Here is a 12790-nt window from a genome sequence, read left to right on the forward strand (position 1 = left end):
CGGATATGTGATAGATCTATCAGCTAGCTGCAATGCGATCATTGTGGCCTTCACCTCGCCAAGTCCTAAGCTCCTGAAAATAGACAAAGGCATCAGATTAATGCTAGCTTCTAGATCGCAAAGTGCATTATTAAAATAAGAAGAACCAATAGTTCAAGGAATAGTAAAACTCCCTGGATCCTTCAGCTTTTGTGGCATCTTCTTTTGGAGCACAACACTACATTCTTCAGTTAAGCTCACCACCTTATTCTCTTGCAGCCTCCTTTTCTTGGACATCACCTCTTTAATAAACTTTGCATAATTCGGCATTTGTGCCCAAGCATCAACAAAAGGGATGTTGATATGTATCTTCTTGAAAATCTCCAAGAATTTTGAGAACTTCTCGTCCACTGCCTTCTTCTTGAACCTTTTGTGGTATGGAAGAGGAGGTTTGTACATCGTTTTCTGCTCAGGTTCAGACTCTTTCTCCTCGACCTTCTTCTCGTCAACTGCAACTTTTTCAGACGTCTTGCTCTCATATTTGCCCTCTTCATTATCCACCTGCTTCCCACTCCTGAACGTGATAGCATTACACTGCTCATTGGGATTCACCTCAGTATTACTTGGGAATTGGCCTCTGTTATTATCTTTCAGTGCGTTCGCCAACTGCCCAATGCTAGTCTCCATGGATTGCAATACAGCACCCATGTTGGCCACATGCGTCTCTAAGCTGTCAAGGCGAGTCTCAGTCCTCGCCATCATCTTGCTCGATTCCTGCACAAAAGCATTAACAACATCCTCCAAAGGAGGCTTACCCTCACCCTTATTTGTATTGTATCCCGGAGGAGGATTCAACACATTATTATTGTTAGCATAAGAAAAATTTTCATGATTACGCAGACTAGGGTGATATTGATTGGGTACAGGATTACCTTGATAGTTGTTGTAATTTCTGTTGTTCACATATTGAGCTTGCTCCACACTCTCAAATCCATCAGCAGAATTTACGGCAGTCGCCAGCGATGCTGTCTTAATAGAAACTTGATTGCCTTTGGTCAGTGCAGCCAACTGTGTAGAAATAGTAGCCATCTGAGCAGTCAAAGCAGTGAATGCATCAACCTCATGAATTCCAGCAGACTTCCTTATTACAGATCTCTCACTCGGCCACTGATAACTATTAACAGTCATTTGCTCAAGCATCTCATAAACCTATTCAGGAAATTTAGAAAATATTAAACCTCCAGCTGCAGCATCCACAGAAATCCTCGTTGGGCCATTTAAACCATTGTAGAATAACTCAATCTGTTCCCAATCCAGAAAATTATGGTTTGGACACTTCCTAATCAACTCCTTGTACCGCTCCCAAGCTTCATAAAGCTGCTCAAAATCTTGCTGTTTGAAAGTAGTGATCTCAATTTTCAGCTGGGCAGACTTGGCAGGAGGAAAGTACTTAGCCAGAAATTTGGATGCCATGTCTTCCCATGTAGTGATACTCCCAAGAGGTAGTGACTGCAACCAACTACGAGCATTGTCCCTAAGAGAGAATGTGAACAATCGTAGTTTGATGGTGTCCTCAATAACACCATGAATCTTCACTGTGTCAGCAATCTCCAGAAAAGTACGCAGATGCAGATTTGGATCTTCAGTAGCTGTACCCCTGAACTGATTCTGCTGCACCATATTAATCAGAGCTGGCTTCAACTCAAAATTATTTGCCGTGATGTTCTGCCGAGCTATCCCAGAATAATGAGCATTGATCACTGGTCGAAAGTGATCTCTGATCGGCACCAGAGCATTATTGACAGCTCTTTCCCTTTTTTCAGTCATTTGTTGCAACTCTTCTCTTCTAGCTTTTCTCAAAGCTTTAGCAGTTTTCTCGATTTCCGGATCAAAGAACAGTGAGTCGTAACTTTGGCTTTTTCGCATAAACTGCATAGATAGGAAAGATTTAAAATTAGAACCAACAAAATAAAATAAAATGCTCTAAATAAAAATTAAGACCAATTAGCACAATTTAATATAAATCAAATAAAATTCATTCCCCGGCAACGGCGCCAAAAACTTGTTGCGTGTTTTTTGCTCGCAAGCGCATGATGTCAAGTTATAAAATAGGAATTAAGTCCAAGTCGATCCCACGGAGAATGAATAAATGATATTATATCAAATATTTGCAACTAATAAAATCCTAATCCTATGTAGAGCTACGAAAATGGTTTGATTTTTATAAAACTAAAATTTGCAAGAAACAAAACTAAATAACCACGAGTTCACGAGAGAAAAATTCAATAAGCGAAGATGCTAGAGGTTCGACTTCACTTGACTGTTCACCACATTTTATTTCTAATGATCGTTCAATTATCAATTCTTCTAGTTTATTAGCCAAAAATCTCTATTATTTTCTACTATATCTCTCGAGTGTCAAGCAGAAATTCGTATTCAATAACAAACTCAATATCTCTATCAAAGTTCAATTATTAAATCCGGTAAATAGCACAAGAATTCTTCTAATGACTTCTATGGAGTTATATGCCTCTCGAATAATATAAACACCAAAGATGTATTTTCCTATGTCGTATTCAAAATCTCCTCTCTCGAGTGATAGATTCTAAATAAAATATCATTCAATCTATGGCCAGTAAATTGAAAGCATTAAAATCAGGAAAACACAAATAAACTGTGAGAAAAATTCAAATATATAAATCAAAATATCTCAATCATGGTTTCCAGTCAAGATCCGTCTACCTCTAGACTAAGAAATTAGTTCATAACAAATTCAAAGATCAAACAAAACTTGTTCTTCAAATAATCCATCAAACTAGAAAAATAGAGTTTAAAGAAAAACTAGAACGAAGTAAAATTAAGCTTTTCCGTCGCCGGTTGCCGCCGTCTTCTGTCTTCGTATCAAATTATCGAGCTCTTGTGCACTTCAAAACTCTCAATAGTCGTCTCTATGCTCTGAAAACTCTCTAAACCCTCCTATCCTCCAGAATAAGTCATAAAATCCCTTTTAAAACTCGATTAAAGACTTTCCATATTTTTGGAGACTGCGCAGCGTTGGAGCGCTAATAATGCGGCGCTGGGGCGCTCAAGTTTCGTATTTTATTTTTCAATGACGGACGTCTAGCGCTGGAGCGCTCAAAATACGGCGCTGGGGCGCTCTGGACATGAATTTACGGGCGCTGGAGCGCTGAAAAACTAGAGCTAGGGCGCTACTTGTTCTTCCATTTCACCATCTGCGCAGCAGTTTTGTAAAAATCATAACTTAAGTTCTAGCCGTCGGATCGAGCTGAAATTTTGACAGGAACTTTAAAACATCCTAAAATTCAATTTGATTAGTGAAGATCGGATTTAGGTGTCTGTAACATTCCCAGTAATTTTCTGAATTTTGCTGTCCCGTAATTCATCTTTCCGCTTCTTCTTGCTACTTTTCTTCAAATCCTTGCAACTCAAAAAAACAACAACAAATACGCATAATATTCACTCGATACATCACAAAATCTAAGTCAAATCATATATAAATTAAGTGCATAAAATGCACTTATCAACATGTCGGCTCCCCTACCAAACCAGAGGAAAGGGGCAATGTGGCTTCGGGAGAGATCTTGGCATCCTTGCCGGTATAGTACTGTAGCCATTGATCGATCAAAAATCATAGTAACAATTGAGGATCTAAATTCACAAGATAATTAAAAAGGAAATGTTCATGAATGTCATGTTTTCATTGCATATTGTAAAGGTTCTACTTCGGGCATGAGTTGTGTTTCGTTCGTGTGAGTTCATTATATACTTATTATTATTTTTAGTATGATGCATGTATTTTTATACCCTCGTTATTCCATGGTTTATCCTTGTTGGGCCTTTAGGCTTACTACTATGTTTGGTGCAGGTTAGATTATCGTTGAGATCGAGGGGCATGATTATATAGTGGACTGCGATGCGAGCACATCACATCCCTTCGACCTATGCCATTCTTCCGCATAAGTTATTCAAACTTGAAAGTTTTGAAGTATTTGTTTTGTTTTTTTTTTTGGTAAATGTAAATGTAATGACTTTTAGATTTGTTTCTTGGCATGTAAATATTAAAATTTTAAATTTTGGATGTTTGTTATGCCGAACCTCTTCTCTTAGGTTTTCGTTCATTTTTTTTTTCGGTCTAGTTTATTTGTGTTGTTGGTTGTATTTTTGGGTTGCTGCCTGTAACAGGTGGGTTTTAATATAAATAGATAGGTCATGCCGAATGTTTTTTGAAAAACCGTATTTTATTTAATTATTAATTATAGTAGAGGTAGAGTTTCGATAAGTCTCTTAACCCCAAACACTTTGGAATCACAAGATTCCCATACTGAGTTCATCATCTTATCTCCGACAAAATCAGAAAATAATCAAGAGTAGTAACTGGCACTGATCCTGTACCAGCCTAGATTTACTACTAAAAACCGTCCTTTTCAAATAGGGATGAATACTAAATTACGAACTCACCTATAGAAAAATTACCAATCCAAGGAATCATCTGCTATCTTGGACACTCACTGTCTCAAGGAAACCTCAGATCAGACTTCTGACATTGTAATATGATAATCTTAATGAGCACGGCTACTAGTCAACCTGCCTACTAGATTTAAAAATCTAGTGATATCCCTAATCGACCAATTTCTCATCTCGAAACAATCACTTTGTCTAGGAATATGCATCCTAAGACTATTATGACTCCAAAAGTACCATAGAATCTAACAACAAAGATTTATCTTTATTTCCTCTGACATAGTCAGATGATACCCACAATATCTATTGTCACAATCTTTGTGTCATCCTGAATATATTTACCATAACTATCTCAGTCTAGCCCATGATATACATTCTTAGTTCTGTCCTTTTTAAATTCAAGGAATAACTCATGTATATGACAATCCTGTAAATAGACAATCTTATCCTTCAGTACAACCTAGTATCAAAGCTAATCCATCAACTCGATTATAATCGAAATTACACTGGTAGTTATACCATTTGCTATGCCTGCGTAATATATCGAGACCGAGGTAGCCTCCCCAACCATCCATGCTGGAATATCCTCCCAGACATGTCGGTATAGGGTCACGCCTCCTTGTCTCAATCCCAATTACTAAAAAAACCAGACGATACTCTAACTGATCAATGATAGTCGTCAATCCACTTACTAGATCTATTCGTCTAGAAATTCCTAATAAATGAAATCATCTTGAGTAAGATACTCAATAGTCGAGGAATATCCATTCCAAAATCATCTTGACCACAGGAAAATCAAACTCTATAACCCATAGAATTTCCTTGGCACTAACCCAGTACCAACACTAAATCCAATGAATTCAGCCATCGCTAGAAATCATCCTGATAGTTATACCCCTGACTACAACTGCGTAACATATCAAGACTAAGGTAGCTTTCCCTGAAAGACTATCTGGAATAAACCCTCCAGAAAAACATCGAAATAGGGTCGTGCTTCCTCACCCGTCTCGATCAACCAATACAGTCCACAACCCCTGATATAAACCATCACCCAGCCCCTAATGAAAATACATCATCACTTGGAAACAACTCAACAAGGTCAAATGCTATCAGCTGGTCTAGGAAATCACCCAGATAAATCATACAATAACTTAGTATAACTCATGCCCTTGATGAAACACATCATCCCTGGAATAAATCCCAAATCACATACTTACCCAATCATTCTAAGAAAATTCCTAGAACTAATCACATGACAAGTACCTACAATCCGGTTACTAAAAAACCTATGAGTCACAATAGTTAAATTAATCAACAATTACTGGAATTATATGTATATCTCAATACTGAAAAATCATTAAACCATTGAACCAGGTTTAATACAACTCTTATTAAAAATCCTTAGTTACACTCACTAAGAAATTCCAATAGCCTGGAATCAATTATACAATGATTCAATCGCTTACAACTGAAATATTGTTTACAATTAAATCTTACAACAATATTTCGGTGGACGAGATAAGATCTTCATGATAATCTCTTCAACTGATTGTGGAGAATCTTCAGAGGAGTGCTATCTTGGTCGAACAAAATGGATGCGAGCATCTCATACGTGCCCCAACCAATATTCTGACACTGCCTCTGGAATCTGGTACTTGATCCAAAGCTAGGATCCATATAATTCAAAATCCTGAAGGTAACCTTGGCGATGACGATCTTGAGGACTCTTGCTTACCTCGCAAACTAAGCATCCAATGTTGTTATGGACACGATCCTTCTCTCCTGAATTGAATTCATCTCAATCGTTCCGATGATGATAGTCTTCGTCATCACACCGTCTATCACGGTTTTTACCATCAATTCCAATCATCTTTCTACAATAATAACCCAAGTCAATCCCAAAATACCAATACTATGTCCCAAATATTATTGCATGCTCTGATACCAATAAATGTAGTGACCAACTCGGATCCACTACTAATCAGAGATTTAATATTTAAATAAGCATGCAATAAATAATAATCAAAGATACACTGCGGAATTCAAATAAATGCTAAATCGACAGAATACATCCGGCTAAATAAAACAAGTATACACCCGAATTGTAATAATTCAATAACCTAACTACTGCTCCTGCATCTTTTGTTCACCACCTAGTCCCAAATCCTGGTGGAACACCTGAAACTGCCCCATGAAATAGGGTATCCAGAAAACACAGAAAACACTGGATGTGAGCATTAAAGCTCAGCACGCTAGTATGGGTAAACATACAAATATGATGCATGCATAAGCACAATGTCTGGGTATCCATATATAGGATATACAAATCTAAACTGCTTAGACTGGTGCCTAGGATATGATCAATACCGACCGGGGAATCAAACCACTAGGTACATCCATTCACTCCTAACTGGACGTGGATCTAAAATGTCCTCTGATCACTAGAGTCGGCACAACCCGTCGGTCGGCAGGACTCTGAGTGTCACAACGTCCCATCAAAAGGGCTGAGCGACCCTATATGGCTCATCTCAAGGAAACACGGGCTCAATATGATTTGCACATGCCGCATAATATATTAATGTAATAACATACAATCATGGCACAAATGCAACATATAAGGATGCATACCCGCTGTCAATCTCAGTCAATACTTACGTACCTCGATAATATATTCCTAGATGTCCCCGCATCTACAGTCCATCACTACAATGCAAAATACTCATGCATCACTAATCATGCTCTAAAAGCCTTAACTAAGCTATTAAATACTCCCTAATATTTTTAGGAAACTTGGATCATACCTGCGTCCGTCGTCAGCCCACTGATGGCGATAGCCCCAAAACTTGGGCACAACTTAGCTAAAATTCTAGCAGCGCTCCGTCGCCTCTTGGCCTTTATATATAATGCCCAAAAGACCCTAAAACTAGCTAGAAAAGAGAGAGGAAGAGGGAAATTGGTGCACTTGAATAAGATCCTCGGCAAACCCCTATATGTAGAGTGAGTTCGGACGGTCCGATCCCTACTTTCGGATCATCCGATCTCTGCATGCGATCCACGTGTCTTGCCAGCACTTCGGACGGTCCAAACTAGACTCTAGATCGTCCAATCTAAATTAATACGTCATCCGTGATGTCACCAACTTGGACACCTGGCTTGGCTTAGTTCGGATCGTCCGATCTTTTACTTCGGATCATCCGAACTCCCATAGCTAGCCAATCAAATCTCGTTTCTTACATTATCTTATCCAATGGAGATCGGATCGTCCGATCCTTACTTTAGATCATCTGATCTCATTGGACCCTCCAATCTTCAAACAAGCTTACGAACCACCTAGACTTTGGAGTACCATCCGATCTAGAGTTCGAAGGTTCTGATCCACCCGAGAGCTTGGACTCTTTCAGACCATTTTCGAGTATTCTGAATCTATTTTTCAACTCCTTAAACTTATTTGAGAATATTTTAATCATGTTTTTGCCAAATAATCATTATTAGGCGCTTGATTAACTTAATTTGGGTATGGCCTACTCCATTAAATGTATGAATAAGCATAATTGAGACGTCTGAGACGGTACATTTATCGATCTTTTTCACACTTCCAGTTTCTACAGCAACCACATAACAATTTTCTACTATGAATATAGTCAAGTCTACGTGTGCTTCGTAATAAGATTGAATTTCTTAATGATTGTTGTTTTTGTTTATTGAGAAGCAAATTGCTAAAATTTCAATATAGATTCACTTATAGATGATTTTCATGATATAGAAGAAAGACATTCTAAATTCTAATAGATCCGAGATGCAATGTTGTATTTTGGAAATTTTGATGATCAATATTGATGTATTATTTTATTCATATTTAATAGATTCCAACTATATATATATATATATATATTTGATCTATCTTGTCGTCGCTATCGGCTCCCCCTAATACCTAGTCTTAGCTCTGCCCCCACAGAGACCACTAGTGCAAGAATTTATGATATTCTCTGCGAGATGTGTTTGTGGAAAAATGACAAGGTTGATGAATCGCTTGCAACATGGAAAGAGCATCCGTTTTGATAATTCATTGTGTCCATCCCAAGTGAGATGCTAATGAGAGCCCTTCCTAATTGAAAATCCTAGCACACAACTTTAGAACTTTGAATAATATACAAATTGTTAATTTATAAATGAATTACACAATAAGCTCTTAGCACAAATTGATCCTTAAATGATCAGAATGTAAAATATGTAAAGTGTGATTGACTACTTGATCAGTTTAGCTTTTGAATGCTTTGAACTTGTGCGCAAATTGTTGAAGAATTGAGAGCGCTCGACTAAATTGATATTCCTTTTATATATAGCAGTCTGATTCATAACGATCACAAACTCAAGATAGCATCAGGCCTTTCTGACAATAGTAGACAAAGTAGTACTCGTAGATTTCTCAGAATTGGTTAGGTACAGAAAATCTTATACAATTCCGGCTGTTAATCTGAGGTAGACTGGTATTCTTCAAAGAGTGTCAGTTTGGACTTAACTAATGACTTGTAGCTTAGTAGCCTTAGAAGTTTTAGTCAAGTTCTGTTAAGTTTAGTTTACTAGTCCAATTAGGTAATACAGTTTAGTTGTGGACTTGGTCATTCAGTTCGATTGACTTAATCAGTTTTTGCCTTAAATATTGTTAACAAACCAAAACTTAAGTGATCCAAGAATTTCTTATTTTTTGGTGTTTTGACAAAATAAGCTTGACAACCAAAATTCTGAGGCAAATAACTGAAAACCTGATAAACTCAAATTTTTTTTAAAAAAAGGGAAAAGATCCGAGAAGAAAATAGCAGAGTTGAAAAAAAAGATGAGAAGAGCAGAGATCACAATCATAAGAGTCAAATCAAAATTTTGGTAAAATGTTTCTTGTTGAACTGTTCTTCCACAATATTCTGATCAAAATTATAAACCATTAGATGCACTTTGATGTTGAACATTATAAAAAGTTTGATGAAAATTTGAAGTAAATTAAATGATCAAAAAATTCAATCAAGAGCATGCATAGAGGAACATGACTTTATATATATTGACTCATATGACCAAATTCAGCTTAGAATTACTTGTACTTCTCTTATCAAGATGACAGTGATTGAGAATTGCATTTGACCTAATCTTTACCCTAATGTTTTGACAAATCTGCTCACAGTACATAGAGACGTTAAAATTTAAAGAAAATGCTAAATGTATAACAAATATATCGTATATCGATATTTAAATTGATTATATTGTAAAATTTTGTTATTATATCGTGAAATTTGTGTTTTATTTATCATGAGATTTTGATAAATAAAATTTTTTGTGTTATAAGAATTGTTGTAAAAATATTGTTGTAACTGTACCATTATTAAATTAAAATGTGATAGGCTCGGGTCGTCTGTTGCATATAAAATAGGTAGATTAGAGTGGAAATTTTCCAACCCTAAAAAATAGCGAGCCAACCCACTTTTAGGGATGGCAACATACATGTTTGACCAAACCCAAGACCCGTTCGCCCCAAAAAATGGTTGGACCCACTAAAAATTCTATATTTTTATAAATTTAGTCATTATACAATATAAAAAAACTTTTAAAAATTAATAATTACTTTCTAACGTTATATTAATAATATCTAGGAACAAAAAATATTATCAAAAATAGAATTTATTAATTTTTATTCAAATCATAACGAAATAGAAATTATAATTATATTATATATTTTCATTTTAAATGCAGCATAATAAAATTATTTCAATCTTGAAATATTGTGAACTAAAATTAAGGCTTAAGGTATATACTATTAATTAATTTAATTTTTTAAAAAATATAAATAGATTCTTAATAATATATATGTAAACGTATATGTATATTTATACTTTAGTGGTGGGTGGGTCTATCGAATTCGAATCCCCATACTCTTGACCGGGTCTAAACTCCGACATGTTGGGACGGGATTCATATGTGGCCGGGTTTAGACTTGGTCCATCGTCATCCCATGCAACTCGCTCCAAAATGGCAAAGGGCTAGTTCCATCAGACACTTCAAATTAAATAGGTAGAGTAGGTTGAGTTGATATATAATTTTTCAATGTACCAAAAATACGAGGCCAATCGTACCGGTTGGCCATTTTGACATGTCTTAACTAAATTACTTAGTTTTTAATATTTTGAGGATGCCGATCATAATTCTCTTCCATGAATATTAATATTCGGAATCTTAATTATATTTTTCGTTCTTTGCTATTCACAATAAAACATTTTAAGTCACACACAATTATATTGTGGTGTTGAGGATTCTAGAGAGAGAGATGCTCATAACCTAAGAGGAGATGATCATGTGGGAAAAAAACGTGCAATAATATACATCTGTTGAAAGGTACGTACGAGAAGAAATGCACTTTTCTCCGATCCATTTTCTCCGGTATAGATCAGAAACACACATGTATATATCTATCTCCATCGCGGTCAGACCTGTACCTTATATAAAGGCCAAGGAGGATATATCGTTGGCTAGCTCAAGAACACATTGGGTTAATTGGTGACTCACTGAAATAAATAATAACAATCTAGCACAATATTAATTAATAAAAAGAACATGATCACTTCGAATATTTTCTGTTTATTATTAATTTACCATTATATTCTTTTCGAGTTCGGTTTGAAAAAGTTCTACAATATCAATAGACTTTCGAGGTTTTGCTATTATGTAGAAGTTAAAAATGGGCATTTAATTAGCTTGACGAAGTCTTGTACGGAGCTTAAATAATTTTTTTTTCTTTGGGTAACAATGGGCGTTCAGATATTAATGGTGATTAGTTTCATGTGTTCGGAGTTGATCCTCGTGAGATGCTAGTTAAAAAATGAAAGAAGAGCAATTGATATGATATATACAATATTTAGTAAAACTGAATGGCTTATTTGTCAATACTTATATTGTCTATAAGACTTTATTAATCATGCAAATATATATTGCATAAGCACAAAGAAGCTTATCAAAGTTGAAGTTAATCAAAATTATTTTCGATCAATAATGTCGCAATAGACTAAATGAGCTAGTTATACTGTATACTAACAAAGAAATGAACTGAAAACTAAATGAATTTGATAAATATTTTCACCTCTTAAACAGTTAAACGAGCTGCTAGTAATGTTATATATATAAATATATATAATTATTTCAAAATGTAATATATTGTTTCTAGTGTATTAATGTATTGTTTATAATATTTATTATTTATGAATTGTACTTTAAAGTTATTTACCACACCAACATGGTCATTTTATACTTTTCGTTTTAAAACTCATCGAACACAAATACGAGTTTAGGGGTGGTTTTTCGGTATATCTTACTAAAAATATTGGTACGAAAAAAATTCATATCGATACCAATAGCAAAATTCCAAAATTTTGGTATGAAAAAAATCCATATTGATACCGTAGATACCGAAAAAAAATTTGATATACCAAAAAAATGTCTGTATATCGAAAAAATTTCGATATGCCAAAAATTCGATATTTTGGTCTGATTTGCGAGCTCTAAATACGACTCTGAATTCACTGACACCTGAGTTTCGAAACAAGGGCGTGGAGAATGACATGTACTTATACGATTGGGGTCGAAAGTTGAAATTTTCATAAAATTGTGTATGAAACTCAAAGGGGATCGGAGGCCCCCTACCCAATACGCTCTGTCGGCCATGTAAATCAAAACATTCACCCAAACGCGGTTAAATATTAATGGTAATAGGTTGGCAGCTGGTCGCTTTCCTTGTGAGGTTGTTGTTTATTCCACCATAAAAATAATAATTAACCTGTGATATTTTTTTAATTATTAAATTAGTACAAATGTGACGTATAATATCTTTAATTTGTTTGTGTGTTATCAAACAAACACTTTCTTTAATCCCAAATTCATTTTCTGTTGGATGAATTCAATTATTAGACTGCTACCGCTTATCCTTCCTTATGACTAATTAATTACTTGTTCAGGCAACATTAATAGACAATAATTGTTTTTGCTCGCGGCACTAGTAAACAAACCCATTTTATGTTTCTAATGGTATCAATAATAACATTATTATGCATATGATTTACATAAATCATGACTACGTGTCTTGTTAGACTCCCTCGTACGTGAATTTATATTTATGAGACCATAGATCGAGTCGATCCATATTTGTAATGAAAAATAATAATTTTTTATATAAACAATAATATTTTTTCATGAGTAGAATAAGATTATCATAGATCTGTCTCATTAAATTGACTCGTCCGACATTTTCACATGAGTTTTTGTATGATGGATGCATATACATGTAAGAGATCTT

At 35.2% G+C, this 12790-nt stretch overlaps 1 non-coding gene across 1 annotated transcript; it reads left to right on the forward strand.

Annotated features, from left to right (window-relative positions):
* The first annotated feature begins 1297 nt into the window (after positions 1-1297).
* Positions 1298-1403, forward strand: LOC140893976 (small nucleolar RNA R71). Its single transcript, XR_012153534.1, has one exon. It is a non-coding gene; the product is annotated as a small nucleolar RNA R71 (small nucleolar RNA).
* Positions 1404-12790: the final 11387 nt, after the last annotated feature.

This window comes from Henckelia pumila, chromosome 3, assembly GCF_033568475.1.
Source record: "Henckelia pumila isolate YLH828 chromosome 3, ASM3356847v2, whole genome shotgun sequence".
Classification (NCBI taxonomy): domain Eukaryota; kingdom Viridiplantae; phylum Streptophyta; class Magnoliopsida; order Lamiales; family Gesneriaceae; genus Henckelia; species Henckelia pumila.